At 41.2% G+C, this 20722-nt stretch overlaps 1 long non-coding RNA gene across 2 annotated transcripts; it reads right to left on the bottom strand.

Annotated features, from left to right (window-relative positions):
* Positions 1-1446: 1446 nt before the first annotated feature.
* Positions 1447-15271, bottom strand: LOC137146254 (uncharacterized). 2 transcript variants are annotated; one of them, XR_010917873.1, is made up of 3 exons: positions 15109-15271; positions 9485-9619; positions 1447-2145 (listed from the first exon to the last, which is right to left on the bottom strand). It is a non-coding gene; the product is annotated as an uncharacterized lncRNA (long non-coding RNA). The 2 variants fall into 2 exon arrangements; XR_010917874.1 differs by having other exon boundaries at positions 1447-2148.
* Between the last annotated feature and the right edge of the window lie 5451 nt (positions 15272-20722).

The raw sequence follows: 20722 nt of genomic DNA on the forward strand, positions 1-20722 counted from the left end.
CAGGATCTTCTGCCCCAGCATGCCACCTACTCCAGTGCTTTTGAGGGGGGATATTCAGAAGACATCCTGTAGCCATCTTTCACAGTTCTTGCACCAGAGGAATTTTTCCCTGGCCAGAATCAGGCTTTTAAGTCATTTTTATACCACTCCAGCCCTTTTACTTAGCATAAATGGGTCAGAGTGGAAGTAGAGATTTCATCCTTGGTCTTCCACTGACTACAGCTCAGATAAATTGGCTCAAAATATCTAGTGGTTAGAGACTGGGAATGAGGACTCTAGTTGGAATTCCTGACTCTGCTACTCACTTACAAAGTCATTTTAGTTATATTATATTCTGACTATTTTAAACAAAGAACACATCTCAAAGTTCTAACCTGGTTTTCTTGAGGATTTCTTTCCAGCATTCTCTAGTCTCAAATTTATGTTTATTCAAAATCTAGTTAGTCTATTGATAAGAACCCCATGCCGAAAATATGCTAATTGGCAGAAAAAGTCCTTTTTTCAGTGTCAGCTTGTTTGTGCTGAATTGCTTACAAATGGAGCTGTAGTTTATTTTTTGGGATACATAACAGAGCACAACTTCCTCAGGTATCCAATGTAAACCAAGAAACGTGCATAGCTGACATCCTCCTCAAGCTCGAGCTGATTCATGAGCTGAAACCACAATGGTGATAAGTGCATTCAAAAGATTATTAATGAGGAAGCTATATAGAACAATGCTGTGTATGGTTATGTTGCTTTCATTTTAAAAAGAAACACAAGGTTGCTGCACTGGTATAACTCTTCTGAAAACTGGCACTTGTCTATAATTCAAAATCTTTGTGCTTGTTTGGCCAGTAGCCTGATTGTGGGGGGAGAGTATGAGGGAAACAGAAAGGGAAAAAAAGAACTTGGGAACCGTTTCAAGGCCTAAATGCGGACAGGTTTGCTGAAAGATATCTTGGAACTGTACAAGGTAAACATGGTCTAAGTCACCTGCTTTAGGAAGATAAGTACTCTGAGTTCTCTAAGCTAAATGTACACTGCTGAAATTTGATTGAAAACTTTGTGATGTGAAGACTGAAAATCACAAGAAGGAGGCAGGCAGCATTTAATCTTCTGTTGGATGACAATTCAAGATAGGCTGATAGAGATACCTGCTGTCTGATAAACCAGTCAATAGATTGTAGATAGTTGCAGGAAACAGACACTGCAATGGGAGGGAAAAAAACCTTCAGCATTTCCACATTGTCATTCTGTTCTCAGCTCTCTTCTTAGCAAGCTGAGACCGATTTTTTGCTGTGTTAAGTCATCAAACTTTAGATGCTACAAACACGCAAATTCTTCCAAAAGGCATTTAGTCTAAAGTTAGGAATTCTATATACAGGAAAGACACACACACACAGTCAGAGTAAGTCAAAATATTTATTAACTGTATCAGAATACACATGGAAGAAAATGGACCCTTGAAAGAGAGTTCCCCCTTTTTAAATGATTTTTTTTAAATCAGGAAAAAAAAATCAAGACTTATTTGCCCATCAGCTTAATCGAATACTAAATTGTTTTGTTCTTTTAAGCTGTGATAGCAGTGGCTTCTTCTCCTGTGTTTACTAACAATATGCTTTTTTAAGCAAGGGGCCTTGAGGTGAGTGTACTGGAGTGTGAGCTCCTGTTTCTAGAGAGAATAGGGAAGTCACAGACTGATACAACATGACTAGTATTCATCCCTATATTTGAAAGGACTTGGATAAGTATGTTTATGTGGTTTTTCACCACAACATCATAGGACTGTACACACCTGCCCTTTTTGTTATATTTTTACCATTCCTGTACAGAGGGTTTTCTCACAACTTTTCATTCATGCTATTTTAAATATGATTATCTGTTTTAAATTTAAAAGTACACTCTACAACTAAGCCAAATGTTCAATTCTCAGTAAAATAAATTCAGCAGAGAAGCAAGGAAAACTTTTACCTGTAATGGTTTGCATTTACTCTTTTTTGCCTTGGGATTAGACAAAACATAATATATGTAATGTTGATGGACATGTTTCATTATTTCCCCCTTCCCTCTTTAATGCACATTTCATTTTGATGTAACTTGTGTTTCCTCTATGTTTGCTGGACAGTTTTGTTGCCATCAAAGCTTGTTGCTGTATGTCGCCACCTGCTGGTACAAATTAAGCATTGTCAGAGTTTATATCTTATTTGTATAGATAAGATAGTTCATGCAAGTATTTTTGTCTCTCTTTGTTGATAGATAGATAGCTGGATCTACACATAACGTTATTTAAAAAGACTTTTTTGGTCTTGAATATTTATTTGCACATCAAAACTGGTAAATTATCGTATACGGAAAACCATTACTCATGTGATTAGTTCTTACTCACCTGAGCAAACCTATTGAAGTAAATGGGCATAATTGGGTGACAAAGGCTACTAATTTGAGAAAAGGTTTGTAGGCCTGAGTCCTAAGTTTGTAAGATAAACAAACGAAAGCTAAGAAATACACAGTTTAGGTTAATAACTGCTTAACTAGTAATAGTGAAAAATAAACTCACAATAACTTGTGTTAAAGACAAAATTGCAGCCTTTTAAGATCTTTTATAAATCAGTCTTTTGAAAATGAATATATATGTTGAAGCATGCATTATTTACTCTATGCAGCATAATAGTTAAATGTGCATTACACTGTGGGCACTAATGTTGATAATTTATATCATATATCTGATAGATCAGGGACCATTATGGCCTGTTGTGTAAATTCATATTTTGGCACTCTTTAAAAAGTGGATTATTATTGACCCAATAGACCGTAACAGCTCCAAAGAAGTCATTACTGACTATTGTGTAAATCCTTCATGGTGCATGTTTTATTGACCCTTTGGGGCTATCCTGGTCTGTCTTGTCAATCCAGCCACCATGCATGCGAACTAAGTCTGTGTGCTTAAGATCCTTATGAAACTGTAGGCACATTATTGATATGCACACCTAAGAAACCAGATTTGAAGCAATAGTGGTGAGCCATTTATTTATTTATTTTCTCTTCCCAAAATACCCATTGCTCTATTTCACATTCTGTATTATCGTTTTAAACGATAAAGCCATTCTTTAGAAAATGTGAGTACAAAATAGCACTCCAGTTAGTCATTAAGAGGCTGGCATTTTTTCCACTTTGACACAGCCTATACTGATGGGCTGCCACTGGAATATTTCATGGCCATTTTGGGGAGAGAGAGTGGGTAGAATTTCCCTCAAAGTGTTCTGCTGCACCCATACGGCCAGAGTAGTTCATACAGCCACATTTTGCCAGAGGATAATACCTCATATAAGGTCATAGACACTGATTTGCTGGCCCTGCTATTCATTCTCTCCAACCTATTCCAGGTTTCCTTGTCCTGCACCAGGCCCCTGCAAAACTGAGCTCTGCAAGGTAAAGGGAATGTACATCCTTGTCAAAGTTGACTCATCACTGGCACGCCCACTCGTGGGTGGGTGTGGCATAGCAGTGTCTCCACTTTTCTCTGTCCCTGCTGATAGTCTCGTTCTTCTCGTGATTCAGCTCTTCAGACGGGTTGCGTATGGTCCCACACGTATTGGGGTAAACTGAGCCCTGTATGTCTATCACCCAGTGGCTTCAGACCAGATCTTCAGCCTGACTATAGGCTTAAGTCTTCTCCAGTCCTTAACTCCAAGGCCTCCACCCCACCTTTGACAGAAGGCCAGCAGGGGAACCCAGGCCCTCCCTCTTCTCTGGGTTCTGGCCCAGGGATTCTGTAATAAGCAGCTAAAGTGTGCCTATTCAGACCTGATGTTTCCTCCTACCACTGCCTGCCTCTAAGCATTTCCACCATGGGCACACTCCTTCGCAGATCCCAAAAGGAAAAACCCCATAGTCCTGGGGAACAAAGTACATGTAAGAGTCTCATCCAGATCTATCCATCCCTAGGGAGGCTCTGGTGTCTAGCAGTGTCTGGTCACCTTCCGGCCCCAGTCAGGCCTTTCTTTAAGCAGGCCTGGGATAGGCCATGGAGCCCACAGCCACACTTTTTTTCAGTGGGTTAACATAAGAGGTCCTCTCCTCCTCCTGTTCAGCCCCTACTAAGCTGGGCTTTTCCCCTTTTAACCTCTCCCTCCAAGCTTGACACCACGTGCAGGAAAAGGGGGTGGGGCTAATTGAGCCCATTGACGCTTATTAACCTCTTCCCATCTAGCACAGGGTTTCTACATCCCTCCCCATCAAAACCCCTCTCATAGGGTTCACACAGCCCCTCTTCCCACTACAGCACAAATACATTGGTTCCACTGCATCCACAGCCAAAGAGATGGGGGAGTAGGATTTGTCCTTTTGGAACAAATTGATAGCTGTGATGGGCAAGCTCTGCTTTAGTTCAGATGAAATAAGAGTAGACCAACACACAAAGCTGGCTTGAGGTTCTCAAAAGCCCAGTTGGTGTGTGTACGCCTGTGCTTTCTGATTTCAGCTAGAAGGAGAACCAAAATATAATGGAGTCTGCACTTATGCAGTATTTGTCTCTGTTGAAACAAGGAAGTATGGGATACCTCAGGAGCAAATCTATCCATATAAAGGTCTCATCTATATTTTCATATTGAAAAAAAAGGCTTGGATAAGCTTAGGCTTAATACCTGAGCCAAAAGTCTGCAACTTTTCTGGTTGACCCATCACGAGTATAGACATCAGAATGTAAGCAGTGATTGGTCCATTTTTTTATAACACCATGCAGGCTGGCAAGTTGAAGAAGCTCCTGGCTGATGGAGCGCCTATGTGCCTCAGAGTCCACCCTGCTGCTGGGTCTGATATGTGTTAGCATCCTCTTCTGCAGTGAGTGGCACACGTCCTCATGCCAGTACTCCTCTACACATGGAGTCAAATGTATGTAGGAGTAATGAAGGACTGAGAGGGCCATTGCTTAGCTGAAGAGGGCTGGGTATGCACATTCTTTTGTCTCCCCCCAGCTACCAAAGCCTTTTCATATATTCATACCCAACTTTCATCAAAGCCACCTCCTCCATGCCTACTGCCCTGGTTTTTCATTTTGCATCTATACCAGGAATACACATATGTGTAGAAATAGATATAGTTTGCTGTCAGAACCCCCCTGTGTATCTCTGAGTATAATATAATTCACAAACTATGTCCAACTGTGTCCTAGGCTACTACACTGAGACCAAATAATATGTGCTATCCAAAGATCAGAGTCTTTCTGACACACAGTTAAAGTCAACTGTAGGCTAAATTCACCTTGCAGCAGCCTATACCTATCCTTAGCATAATGAAGATCGCATCTGCTTTCAATATTGACAGTGGTTCCTTTACTTACACATTCATAAATATTTATCCAAATATCAATGAGCAGAGAAACAAATTTATTTCATTTTTGTTAATCATAACATTAATTCTAATGCATTTTATTTAGTCACTGCACAAGTACATTGATTTTCTAACCTACCAGTAAGTAAGCCTGGATCCTGCACTGAGAACTGTGTCTGAAGCTTATGGTAGGATTGCGGTCTTAGATTTCCTCCTAACACAGACACAAGTGCAGTATAGAGAAGTAGTGGTGGTTTCATCTAATGTAATTTCTAAAGGCTTCTATAACCATGCTACAGTATGTATATTCATGCAGAATATGCAGTAGAATTATCAATATATTTTTGCTAAGCTCATGGGAAATAAAAAAATCAATAAGGAGAATTTTTAAAACTATAGTAACTACAGGGACAATAAAATACCTACAAAAAGTTTTATAGATTCCTACTATTGCACTAAAACAACCCTCTTATTCAAATTAAGCTTAAGAAATCTTACTTAAGATTTCTGCCTGCAGAAATAGGAATCTAAAAGATGCTTGTAACTTACATGCCAAATAGGAGTGTTAATCTTTCAGGCATCAGACACGGACAACAGACACGGACAGCTTTAAGCACAGAAGCAGTCCCATTGAAGTTAGGTTCCAGCTTGAGTACCTTGCTGACTCAGGGCCTTAAAACTCAACAACTTTTCATCACTTACTTACAGTATGAAAGACGTGGGGAATCTGACCGTGCATACTAACTGATGCTTTGGTCAGCAATATTATTTGTGATGGTTGCATATTTCTTAACAGAAGAAAGTAAACCCTTTTGAGAATTCAGTTATCACTAAAAGGATACTTTATTGGTACGATATTGCGTTGTTTATCTGAAAATTATATCAAGTGCCGTTTGATATCCTGCTGCCTGTTAATGCAAATTTATCATAGCAAACGATCTGTGGCAGCACTAAAATTTGACATGAAGCCCTATAGCTCCTCCTTAGATACTCATGTGCTCACTGAGCCATATACATATATAGCCTCGGTGATGCAACTTCACTTTCGTCAGTGGAATCAAATCAGTGACCCATCTAAGCCATCCATTTGAGGCAATTCAGAAAGTAACCCTAAATACCCTGCATAGTCCTGCTGCCACTTTGGCTCCCCCTACTGGAATATGTCTGGGGCAGTGCAATAGCTGTCCCCAGATGGAGCCTTAATAAGGAATGTGAAAGCTCTGTAGATAGATTTGGGATAGGGTGCATTTATTTTGCACTTATTTAATTTTTCATTGTGCTGAGTGTTTATTATCTAGCATATGTAATCTGGTCAAGCCAAGCCACAGCATTCTTATCAACCATGTTCAAGGCACGAAGACCTCCAGGAAGTTCTGAGTAAGAAAAGTGCCCTCCAAGTGAAATTATATAAAATCTTCTTCCTACTACATTAAGATGATCAGTTAAGAGAAAATTCAGTAACCCTGACATTTGTGATGTTCTTTTATATACAGTATACAATGTTTGCATAATAAATACACTACATGTTTTTTATATAAAATGATAGATTTACTTCTCGTATTTTTAGAGCTAGAAAAGTGATTTGCTTTGCTTCAAGAATAGCGGCTTCACCATCAACTTCAGTGGAGTTACTCCTGATTTAGACTGGTGTGAGCAGGAGCAGAATTTCTCCCAGTATCTTGGCTTAATAGCTGTTTTCTATATCCGTCCTGATTTTCAGAACAGGGAGCAATTTACTGTAATGCCAAATGAGCCCCTTGATAGAAGAGGGCAAGGGAGCACAGCAAAGCTCAAAGCCTTCCCACATTCAATGCTTGTTGAAGCTTATTTTCAGGTCAGGAATAAGGATTGCAGCATCTTCTAGGCACATTATGCACACTTTGTTGGTTTCAGTTTTAGCTACAGGAGAGGGGGCTGGAATGGGCAACCATGCATCTCAAAACTGTGGAAAATTGCACTCCTACACTTGTACGCCCCCACACTTGCTGCAGTTCAGATCAGAAAACTCACTGAAACACTATATTAACCTTGGACCCAGTCAGCCTAGCAGGGTTACAGTTGAAACTCACAGGGTTTTACGCCTATCTGCTTCAGGTCATCTTATCCTGGAGAAAGTTTAACTCCATGTGAACGTGAAATTTAAAAAATTAAAAAAAAAATAAAAAAAAATGCACTATTGCTAAATTTGACCACTGATGAAAAACAATAAATGTTCATGTTCTGAGTTCATATATTTTATATTGTATTGTCACCTTTCTGTTCAGAAAAAAACAGTGTCTGAATCCCTTGTAATAAATGGCTGGTGTGCTGAATTAAACAGCAGCACTTGCATTGTTAAAAAAACAAACCAAAAAACCAAGAATAAAGTTTAACATCAGGATCCACTCAGTCACAAAGCCCTGTTGGACTCTGGATAAACTGGAACTGGGATTACTGAAAGGTTGAGATTTGACCTCCTCACTGCAGCTGACTCTGATTCCCGCCACAGAACACAAACTAAAAACGAGAAAATGTTTGATTGCTTTCTATTTTCTATGACGACCAACCTCATGTATGATCCATTATGTAATGACACGAGCATTATAAATTGAAAAGAATGTAATATAAGACAGTGAAAAGAAACATTTCTGGTTTACAAACAGAAAGCCAGAAAAATCATAGTTGGGGCTGAGCGGATGCGGTTTGATTCTTGAAACCTGTAAGATCTGGTTTTTCTTCTCTTTCTCTTTCAAGTGTTTAATGTTGTATTGCTATTAGCTGAGGCATTTTCTTTTCTCTACACTTTTATAGATACAACTTTAAAAAAAAAACAACACAAAAACAGGAAAAAAAGGCAGAGGAATACAAGACCAGAAGGAAAAATGGAAGTGAACTTAGGAACATAGAAATTGCCATATTGGATCAATCCAGAGGTCAATAAGTTACAGTGTCCCATCTCAAAAAGTGACCAATCATAGAGGTTTCAAAACCTGGCATAAGACCTCCATGAAATAAACTGCCCATTGGGAAAGGCAGCTAATGGTTGGCTGATGGCCTGAACCATGATAGGTTACAACCTTTTAAATTTTTTACTCAGGGTTTGTCTATATGAACAGTTAGTGCTTGGCAAGTGGGGTGTAAATCTCTCGCACTAGCTTCCCAGACACTAACTGTCCATGTGGACTGCCACTGTGCAGTAGAAGTTCTCCAGGGCACTTCAATCTACTCTCATTTCAAAGCAAGGTAGATCAAAGCACACTAGAGAACTTTCAGTGCAATCCATATAGAGAGTTAATGCATGGCAGACTAGTGTAATGAAAATTTACACCTCAGCATGCCATGCACTAACTGTTCATATAGACCAGTGGTTCTCAACCCACAGGCTACTTGTGGCCCAATCAGCACACAGCTGCGGCCCATGTGACATCCTCAGGGCCATACAGGTAGTATATATATAGTGTGAATGCGGCCCACATAACACAGAGAACTGCATAAGGGGCCCACATTCACTGGAGGTGCCTGGACATAAGGAAGGGGAGAATCTGTGGCTGACAATCAACTAAATGGAAGTTTTGCCACTGAGTCCCGGGGGAGCAGGATTGGGCCCTTGCTCCTTTAGATTTATTAGAAAACATTCCCCCTTTTCCACGTAAATTGCCCATAATGGTCGCATGGTCCAGCTGTCACATAAACACACGCTTTTCTATTCCTTCACCTGACTTATTATGAATAGAGCACACAGTCAAATAATACCGCTGAACAATATCTTTTCTCCTGCCAGTGTCATGTGACTTTTATTTATTTATTTATTGCTTTAACCTGAATTTCTAACCTATTTTAAACCTGCCATTTTTTTCCCCACACATTAATGGGAAGGATTCTTTCCCTCCCCACCTCCCACCTTCTTTTTCCCCCTTTCAGAAGATGAACTTTAAATGCAACAGTGAGCTCATCCTGACTGACCCCACCTGCTGTGAGCAATTGTCTAGAGGAGAATAGGAGAATCTGAGAGCTTTTGTGAAAAGGAATAGAGAAGACAGACATTATGATTCTGAATCTGAAGCTTGCTCTCTCTTTCTTCTTCCCCCTCCCCCTCCCCCAACAGCTGTTTCCCATCACAACTGGTGTTTGAAAGACATGGCAAAATTGAGTGTATCACTATCACAATTAGTTTCACAGGCGGCTAATAACTTACTTGCCAGCCATGGCTGATTTAATCAGGACAGTCCTGATTTATGGTTGTTTGTCCCAGTGTCCGATTTTCTCTGCCAGCTCCATCAGGAGGAGATGCATGGAGCCTGCCTCCGCACTCCATCATAGGGTGGGCTTGCTGCATGGAGAAGAGAAAGAGAGAGGAGGCCCAAAATCAGAAGCCTGGAATCCCCTTAAAAATCTCAAGGAAGGTATCCTAATGGTTGGGACAAAGAATGACTCCCGCTGGTCCATCGTAGCTTACGCAATTATCAGGATAGTTTGCACTAGCTCACACATTTATCAGGATATCTTCCCTCTAGCCCACAAACTGCTTCGAGGAACCTTCTGGGCTAGGGTCAAGAGGTGATTTTAAAGGCACACTATCTCAGACCGGCTAAGCCTCTGCTGGTGAGGCTTCTGTCAACAGTGCCAAATTATGCGTGGCTCCTTTTTGTGAAACGATCTACTGCTGCTGCTCATTAGGGACTAAGCTGAGACCATCCGACTCATTTTTCTTAGGACCTCAAGCTCCTCTGGAGGAAGTCCCAGCAGTGAACGGCCAGTTCATGCCTTGCTCACTCAGCAACTCTGTGACTCAGAATTGAAAAAATGTTCATGAGAAGCCGAGCAGTGGGCTATTCAATAGCTTAGTTGTAGCACTTAACAGAGCAGATCTGATGTAGCACTAATCTTGCTGATTGTTACAGAAAAAAACAAAAATTAGCCTGTAGGAATTTTTTAATATAAGCTAGATGTTCCTTTGTTTCTCCGATTTCAAAGGTGCAGTGCAATTCTTTTCCTTGTAAATCTCAGAAAAGTAAACCAAGACGACGCATTGTTCTAGTAGGAAAATTCCAAAAGGAAGGATAAAAAATGTGCATACTCTCAAAACATTTGCATTAAATATAGCTGGCCCTGTATAGCCACACCAATAAACTCAATGGGCTCAGGACTCCGGTTAGCATACTTTGAGTAGCACATTCATGCTGAGTGGAGAATATACTCCATGATTAACGTCTTCAGCCTGAGAACAGATGTGTTTTGCTTTATTCTGAATGTTGTGGGAGGAAATCTTTTGTTTGTTTATTTATTTAAGAATTATGCCTGTGCTCAGAACTTACTGTACAAGATACAGAAGACAATATGGTCCTTGCCCAGAGAAATTTCCAGCTCAAGAGAAAGACAACAGACAACTCACTGGAAGACTCCAAGGAAAGTTCGATTTTAGCACATCCTCTTTTTTTTAGCATCTTGTTAATGGTTGGATGACAGTAGTCTTCACTGGTATGAACTGATGTGTGTGTGTTTCTTGGGAGAAATGTGTTTTGAGAAAAGATCTGAAAGACAAGAATATGGGGGCCTGGCACACTGAGATAGGGAGGGAATTTACAGGCATGGAAAGGAGAATGAGAGAAGACTGCAAAAGAAAAGAGGATTGAAAAGACTAATCATGCTACCAAGACAGATTTTCTAATACTTACCTTTGAGTTGGACAATATGCAGGCCGAGATCATGGTTGAGACACTATAGATGGGCCCAAGCTGCAGAATTTGGATCTAAAGTTGTATTGTGAGCACTCCATCTAGGGCTGTTAGTATCTGGGATGTAAGTTTGGCCCATTATAAACAGTACTAGCTGTGAAATTCAGATCTGGATCTAAGTTCTGAATCTGACCAAAACCACACAGTAGCTCCTACCATTTTAGTTTGTGTTTAGGGCCCAAGGTTTTGGTTTGGGTTCATATTTCCTCCACAATAATGGCAGCATTTAAGGAATAGCCAGTTCAGTCTCTAGGTCAGTTATAAGCATCAATCAAAAAAAATCACTTTGGTAATTGGAAAGGCAGGCATCCCCTGGGGCAAAATAATAGTAATATGTTGGCTTCCTGTAGTGCCTTCCACCCAAAGAGCTCAAAATACTTTATAAACATTAATTAATTAAGTCTCACGTTAAGTTTTATTCTAAATTAATACCCATTTTATAGATATGGAAACTGAGGCACAGAGAATCTGTTTACTAGAAGTCTGCAACAGGAAATCTTTCATAGTGCTGGCAATAAAACCTACATCTCCTGAACCCTATTCATCTGCTTAAGCACTAGGATCATGATTCTTCTTAGGGTACGTCTACACTCTGAGCTAGAGGTTCTACTCCCGGCTTGCATAGACATACATTAGCTCTCATCTGAGCTAGTGAGCTAAAAATACTAGTTTAGTCACAGTACACGGGCGGTGGCAGCAGCGGTACGGGCTAGCCACCCCAGTACATACCTGCCAGGATCTCATGGGTACATATCTGGGGCAGCTAGCCCATGCTACCATGGCTACGCTACTGTTTTTAGCATACTAGGTCAGATGAGAGCTAGTAAATGTATGTCTATGTAAGCTGGGAATCAGACCGGTAGCTCCAAATGTAGACATAGCCTTAGTGTGAACAACTAACTCATGTAGCATGAAAATGCTCTGGCTTATTTTTATCCTGCTTCCTCCATTTATTTAAAAAAATAGCAATAACTGCATTGTACTCCTTTTTATCAATTAAAATATCTTCTGGACCCTTTATTTTCATGTTGTTCTAAGGAACTTTTGAGCTGTAACAAAATGGGTGTGTGTGTGTGTGTGTGTAAATAAAGCACCTCACCTCAAGTTCACATTGATTTCAGTGCAAAACCCCCCATCTCATTTCAGAAGGACAAGATAGGAATTTCTAATCAAAGGAAAAGCAAGCTCAGAGTTTACAGAGTTGTTCCTGTAACACAATTTGTGCTTGACATTATTTCTTACACCCCTCATTTTCCCCCCCTCTGTTTATACAAGACAGGTCAAGTTGACTTATATCAGTACAACCCAACTATGATACTCATTGAGAAGTTCACACACATACACACACACACAGAACGAGAAAGAGGAAAAAAAAAAAAAAGAAAAAAAAGAAAAAGAAAAAGAAAAGTGACAGTCTATCCATCTCACTTGGCATGTTTATATGTCCTTTAAAAAAAAAGTTTGCAAAGTGGAGTGTCAGTAACATTGTGTAAAGGAACACTTATCTGAGAAACTTTGATCTTTTTCTGAAGCCCCATTACTCTGAGACTGAAAAGCTAATGGCTCTTTGGGTGGGAGAAAAAAAGTTTTTGAACAATAAAAGAAGAAAGTTTATTGTGCTATCTAGTGGACACATTTAGAAAATCCTACTCCTCAAAAATAAGTGGTAGCTGTGCCACTGGCAGGCTAATCCCACATCCCGCAGGATGGTATGCAAGGATGCAAGCTGTTGAGGCCTAGTGTAATGTGATAGTGGGGAGGTTGTTACTCTAGGACAGGTCAATTATCTCACTCATTTAAGTATGGACATATAAATGAAGTTGAGAGCTAACCTAGACTCGTGGCCTGTCAGCTGGATCTAATGTTTTTCATTTACAAACTCTGGGCCAGATTCTGCTTTACTTATTCATGTATCTTGTTCATACCTGGGTGGTAATCTCATTGATTTTAGCAGTGCTATATGAATGAGTAAAGACCACTTGTGTCAGTAAAGGTCAGTAAAGGTCAGACACTAAAACATCTAATGATGGGGGAACATTAAAAGGGAAAATGTGGATACTGTACTTATCTGAAGAGGATCCTGAATCTCTGTGGTCCGAAAATTGGGTTGAACTATATACACAAGTCCAAGAACTTGTCAGGAATACTGTGAGAAAAGCCCCATTTTAGGTATTTTGCAATTTGCAAAAACAAGAAGTGCAGAATCCTGCCCAAGGTAATTTTCTTAAGTTTACGGACCCTCCCGAAAGAATTGAGGGTCACTGCCATTCCAGTTACGGACAATGATTTGGGGCAGTTCTGATTTTTTCTTAATCTCACCAAAACAGTTTGTTCCTTCCTGGAAAAAACGTATTTATTGTAAAAGGTAATATAGAATTGAAAACTAATATTACAGATCTTCCTCCCAAACATAAACAATGCCTTTAGAGGTTCACACATCACTGGTCTTCGCTTACCTCTGTCCTACAGCCCTTCTTGCTGTTTTCCTGTGCTGCTGCTGTTGCTATCTTGATCTTTTACATGTAGTCTCTAAAGGCCCAATCCAAAGGCCACTGAAGTCAATGGGAGTCTTTCCACTGACTTCAATAGGCCTTGGATCAGAGCCTAATGGCCCAGTCAGGCAATGGGCTGAGCATCTCCTGTAATGGGCTGACCATCCTCAGCAACCATTGACTTATTTCTTGTACTTTATTTCACTACTGACTGAGGCTGCTATGACACATTTATCTTCCAAAACCCCGTGTGTGTGTGTGTGTGTGTGTGTGTGTGTGTGTGTGTGTGTGTGTGTGTGTGTGTGTGTGTCCTCATACCTACTTTCACAGAAAGACAATATGCAGATAAGCATTTAGCCATCTTTTAAAAGTTGCCTGCTCTGTCAGAGCAATCAGTTTAAAAGATAGATATTAAAACATGCGTTTTGGTGTGAATGTGAACAAAAATCCTGCCGGTTCAGAAGAGTGTGATTTATAATAAAGAAAGAGAAATAATGAACAGATTACTTCAGTGAGGTTTCATCCTGTAGCTGGTTTCCTTATTTTGCTACCTTCTGAAAGTCAGTGCCTACTCCCATGCACAGAGTATTTGTTTTAACTCAAATCCACTAATGAATGATACACCTGCTCTGCTGCAAAATTGTACATTATGCTTTCCTGTTAAAAAAAAAATGCTGTTGTTGAGCGACCGTATTTTTTTAGAGAGTTAAATAAGGCAGGTGTTATTGCGCTATGTTTAAAATAGATGATATCATGCTCAGAAACTAAGATGAAGTATCCTTCTATCTGGCATAGCTGTGAAACATTTACAGAGAGCCCTTTAATGGGGATTTAGTGCATATATAATAACAACACAGAATTTGATACCCTCTAGGAAAAAAATGCCCACTGCTCCCTTAACAACTGCAATTACTGCACAGCTCGTTATTTCTAAAGTTAATAAACTGGGATTAAGGTCATGAATAAAGTTTATTAACCACGATGCAAGACTGGGAGAGCATGGTCTGTTATCCTTGTGATCATCTATACACACGTATCAACTCCAGTTTGTTACCCCTGCCTTTCCCCCTTTTCTACCCTTATTAGGATACACAGCCAGTCTTCAAAGCTCCAGTGATGATTTAAACACACTTGGACCGAGAGAGAGAGAGATCCTCTCTTTTTTTCTTGCATCATCACTATCAATAAAGAAGCTGCACAGCCATCTACAAAAAGGAAAAAAAATAAATAAAAGGCGCCCTGCTAATAATATGAACAGCGACATGTTGTCAATACACATTCAGCACCCAAGCAGTGCTAGTGACATCTTGTGGTAGAAGAGAGTGACAGCCCTGCTTTACACCTTCTCTGTGAGAGCACAAGCTGTCCATAAACATCAAGCTGTGTCATTACTCATACATCAGCAAAGAGACATCTGGGATTTTGATAACTGCTGCCAGATTCTCCTAATGCAAACGGCTCTAACTCTGCTCCCCTCCCCCCCTCCCCCCCTTCTTGGCTGAAACACACCATTCACTGCATTGCCCACTTCTCCCTCTCTCCAAAAGCCCTTGAAATGGAAACCACTTGTTTTCTTTGAATCAAAGTGTTACCTGTTAAGTTAATGTTGGATCGAGACTACTCCTTCAGACAACTTGCAGTTTAGCTGAGAGAGATATTATGCTCCATTTTAGGAGCCCTCGCTGCAAGAGAAGAGTTAAGAAGAGGATTTGCAGCAACACACATTTTTCCGTCCATCAGGTGGCAGGGGGGATGGAGAATTGAGGGAAGGAAAGAAGGACATTCACCTCTTTACCTCCTAACTTCTTATGGAAACCTAGTTTTAATGAAAACTGGTTAAAATAACTGGAGAAGAATAAAACACTCTGTCCTGTGCCTGTGTAGTTTCTAGGTCACAGAGGCTCAGGGGAAGATAGGTTTATTTACACAAAAATGATAAGATCTCTTTTATTGGGCCAAAATAATGAAAATGCATGTGGGTTTGGCCTACACAGGTCTGGCCTCAATGTTTTACCATTTATTTTGATGCTTACCCAAATTTTTCAGATAAAAGTTTGATTCATAGCCTGGGGACTCCAGGATGCAGGCTTCCTCTGACAGAAAGCCAGCGTGCCAGTGGGGAAACGCAGCTGAAACCACTGTCAGAATGCAGGCTGCAGACCCCCTGCGTTGGAAATGGTGGGAACAAAATTCAACCTCTGCTCTGCCAACAAACACCACCCAAAAATGGGAGGAGCTGGCAGGGGTGAGGGCCTCTCCTAATATAATAGGGCACCTATGGAGACTTAGCTATAAATTATAGCTGCCTTCTTCAGGTGGCATTACAATACTGCCACCTGCTCTTTCCAGAGATAAAATCCCTCCAGCACAGTAGGGGGAGGTTAAATGGACTCCCATTCACACACACGAGGGTGAGTTAAGCCCACGTTTATAAACATGTATTTACATTTATGCACTGATGCTTCTTTTAAAAGAAATTTTAACATAGCATTTACCCTTAGTAACCACCGTGGGCCTGATTTTCCATCATATTGCATCTTCATAGGTTTTAAAAAACTACTCAAAGTGGATGTTAAATCAGAATTCTCCATTCACACCTTCCTTTGCACAGGTGAAAATGACAAGCTGTAAAGCAGTGGAGAATAAAGACCTGCACATATTGGGATATTCACTGCCCAAAAGCACAGAATTAAGTTTGACCAGGAGTGGTTCAAACCCTTCCAGAGCTCTGAGTGTATCTACAATAAATCTCTGAAAACCAGGAAACACAGAGTTAAGGTATCTACCAACGCCACTCTCCAATCTTAACTCTGCCCTCTTGACCTGACTAGTGATGTACCGTTCAAGGTTGCCATATAATAAACAGACACGAGGAATGACTACGTAAATGTGTCATTTTATGTGGTGTGTTGGCCCCCCAGACTTGTATTCTCTCATTCATCTGCATGCACTCCAACTGGCCTTCACTGTGCTAGGGATTACTGTATTGACTAGTGCAGGGCTTATATGCAGAAGCTTGCCACAGCTCACACTATGGTATAAGGAGAGGTGAAACTTCACCTAAAGGGCTCATAGATCCCTAATTTCTGTGTTGCGTTATGTGGGTCATTCAAATAGAAGAGCACAATAGCTTATTCTTGTAGAGGGGGTTTGTAGCAGTCTAGTAGCATACATGACAGTTCACTATAGGGTAGAAAAAAGTGCAGGCAATGTTCTAGAGCAGGGGTGGGGAACTTTTTTTCTGTGAAGGGCCTGATAGTGGCCCTGGCGGCAGGGGGGAATTCGGCGGCGGCGCGGTTTGCGGCGGCGGCGGGGTTCCGTTTGGGGGGGGGGGGGGGGCAGTCCCCGCCGCCGAAAAGTGGCAAACGGCGGCGGGGTTTTGGCGGCGGTGTTCCGTGGGGGGGGCGCAGTTCCCGTGAATCCGCCGCTGTGAAATCATTTGGTCTGCCCCCTCCCCACGGAGCCCCACCGCCGCCGTGAAACCGTGCCGCCACCGAATTGCCCCCCGCCGCCGGGACCAGACCAAATGATTTCGCGGGCCTTATACGACATGCCGCGGGCCGGACGTTCCCCACCCCTGTTCTAGAGGGTCAAAGTGGATCACAAGCTAAATATGGGTCAACAGTGTAACACTGTTGCAAAAAAAAAGAAAAAAAAAAAAAAAGAAAACATCATTCTGGGATGTATTAGCAGGAGTGTTGTAAACAATACACGAGAAGTAATTCTTCCGCTCTACTCCACACTGATTAGGCCTCAACTGGAGTATTGTGTCCAGTTCTGGGCGCCACATTTCGGAAAAGATGTGGGCAAATCGGAGAAAGTCCAGAGAAGAGCAACAAAAATTATTAAAGATCTAGAAAACATGACTTATGAGGGAAGAGTGAAGAAATTGGGTTTGTTTAGTCTGGAGAAGAGAAAACTGAGGGAGACATGATAACACTTTTCAAGTACATAAATGGTTGTTAGAAGGAGGAAGGAAAAATTGTTCTGTTTAACCTCTGAGGATAGGACAAGAAGCAAAGGGCTTAAATTGAAGCCCGGGCAGTTTAGGTTGGACATTAGGAAAAACTTCCTACTTGTCAGGGTGATTAAGCACTGAAATAAGTTGCCTGGGGAGGTTATGGAATCTCCACCACTGGAGATTTTTAAGAGTAGGTTAGACAAACACCTGTCAGGATGGTCTAGATCAGGGGGTAGGGCATAATTGGGGAGGGGGGGCACATGTAAGAGGTCATAAGAAAGCTTCCTGGGATCACCTTACTGTCCCTCAGCTATCAACTCTGCCCTCCTTCTGGCCTTTCCATGGCCCCAGCCTGCTGGAGGGACCTGGAAAGGAAGGTGGTAACCATTGGGCTACCAGGAGCATATCTATCAGCTGGAGGCAGCAAGGAAGAGCGAAGGGGAGTCCCAGGCTCCACTCCACTGCAGGGGTAGTGTAAGAGAAGTTGCTCCGCAGAGGATTGCAGGGGTACAAGGTGGCTCATTCATCTCAAGGGATGTTCTCAGATGAATCAGAAAATACAATGTAGATGAGTACAGGCTGACCCAATAGCCCAGTGAGATATGAATGGCCTTAAGGGGTATTCTCCTCTTCCTCTCCCAACGTTTACCCTGCCCTTATTGTGGAATACCAGTTTTCAAGAAAATGTCACTATGTATGTGGGTTTTAGAGCAATTTGAATATTAAAATCATCTCCTTATTGGTGCAGCTGTATCTGAGGAACCCTTGACCAAATGACCCCAACATGCTCTACCGATGCCCTAATGTGACACAGAAATAGTATGATGGGGAGGTAGAGCCCGCAGCTGCATCACCATATCCATTTTAGGAGGGCCTAAAAACTCTGGATTTTGGGTTAGCGTATCACTTGAAAACGATTATTGTAGTATGTGCCCTGCTCTCTTTTATAGCAGTTGGGGAAGGCGGAGGAATTATTAACTCTAACTGTTTTTAAAAGGGCCATGAGACTAAAATGTTTCTAGTATTTGACATTTCCTTTGGACCCCTTCCGTAGAGGGGGATCTACAGCACTTTGAGGGGTACAGCTGACAAGTGTGAACCTTTGTTTCTGAAGATTTGATGAATTATTGTAGAAAGTTAAGATTTGTTTTCTGTGTTTATTTTTCATGGTAAACATAAATTACAGTTTTGACTGACGACAATATCCTGGCACCACATCAGTGAATGCTGACCTTACGCCAGCCCTTAGAAGTGTGCTTTCTGTTATGGATCCATTTCCTGATGCTCCCCAACCCCTTTGATTATGCTGTCACTGGTGAGAGTTACAGCCACTTGCTTTTCTTGGATCATGCTCCATCCCAGTGCTCAGAAAACAGGTGAGGCACATGGGGCATGGTTATATTACCTTAATGCTGCTGCTTACTAGAGTCTTTCATCTTCCCTCCATTTAATTAATGCTCTTTTCCTTGACAATTCTTTGTAAGTAAAATCTGAGTATACATCTACATTTTACAGCATTTTGATATATCAGCACGTAAATCAGAAAGCTAGCTCTCAGGGCAAAATTTCCAAAAGGAACCCTTGGAGAACACAACTCATGCACATAACACAGATTTTCAGAAAGTTGCTAGGGGCAGGAACTGAACTGGAAGCCTACTGAAAACCAGCACAGGCCACACAATGGTCTAATGTGCTCCCAACATGCAACTCCACTTAATAAGTGATGAAGAACATTCTGTACTAGCTTAGGCTTCCTAATGGTTCCAAGGTGTAGGCCCCTGTACAGTTCATTACAGTAATCTAATCTCAAGGTGACAAAGGCATGGATAATTGTGCCATGGTCTATATTGTAAAGAATAAGTTGCAGTTGTCTTGTCAGGCACAGATGGAAAAAAGTACTGTTGGCCACAGCTGCTAGGTGGGTATCTAGGAACAGCCAATGATCTAATAACCGTTCCAAATTAGGCACGTTTTACAAATGGTAACCACATTTCCTCTATGAGGGCTGCCAAGATTAGTTCCACCAAATCTTCCCCCAACATTATCTCAGTCTAGACTGAGTCTCATCCAAATCCCAAATTCACCCAAAAGCAATGTCCCAAAATTCCCAAATTCACCAAAAAACAATGTACAGGGATTAAGAAACCTCACTTAATGGAACAAAGGGTGATCATATGACTCTTCCCTCTGCTGCAACCAGAAACACTGGCAACATACCACAGGGATATCACATGCAAGGACAGACATTCTGCGGTAAATGGCAACTATTATATGAATACATATGAATCAGTAAGAGTTTCTGGAATACAATTATTTTTTTCCTATTAAAGGAAGGAAAAGTTATTTGATGATTATTTTTTAAAATGTGTTGTTAGGTTTTCACATTACTGACAAATATATTGCTTCCTATAACAGGGTGTATTGGCCTCCTAAGCGTAAGTTTGGGCACGTAAGAAGACACCATTCCAGGGATGCTAGCATGAGCACAGGCTCAGAAACCAGCAGAAACTGGAACATAAGAATGGCCATACTAGGTCAGCCCAATGATCCATCTAGACCTGTATCCTCTCTTCCAACAGCGGGCAATGCAAGATGCTTCAAAAGGGAATGAACAGAACAAGCAATCATCAAGTGATCCATCCCCTGTCATCCAGTCCCAGCATCTGGCATTCAGAGGCCTAGAGACACCCAAAGCATGGGGTTGAGTCCTTGACCATCATGGCTAATAGCCATTGATGGACCTGTCCTCCATTAACTTATTTAATCTTATTTAATTATTTTATAAATCCACTTATAGTTTTGGCCTTCACAATATCCCCTGGCAACAAGTTCCACTGGTTGACTGTGCGTTGTGTGAAGTAGTACATCCTTTTGTTTGTTTTAAACCTGCTGCCTATTAATTTCATTGGGTGATCCCTGGTTCTTGTGTTATGTGAAGAGGTAAACAACACTTCCTTATTCACTTTCTCCACATCATTCATGAATGTATAGACCTCTATCATATCCCCCAGAGTCATCTCTTTTGCAAGCTGAATAGTCCCAGTTCTTTTAATCTCCTCTCATATGGAAGGGTATGGATACCCAATCACTTTTGTTACCCTTTGCTGTACCTTTTCTATTTCTAAAAGACCTCTTTTGAGATGGAGCGACCAGAACTGCATGCTGTGTTCAAAGTGTGGCCAAAACATGGATTCATATAGTGGCATTATGGTATTTTCTGTCTTATTATCTATTCCTTAGCTAAT

The sequence above is a fragment of the Emydura macquarii genome, unplaced genomic scaffold, assembly GCF_026122565.2.
Source record: "Emydura macquarii macquarii isolate MOO-44397 ecotype Brisbane River unplaced genomic scaffold, CSIRO-AGI_Emac_v2 contig_431, whole genome shotgun sequence".
NCBI classification, from domain to species: Eukaryota; Metazoa; Chordata; order Testudines; family Chelidae; genus Emydura; species Emydura macquarii.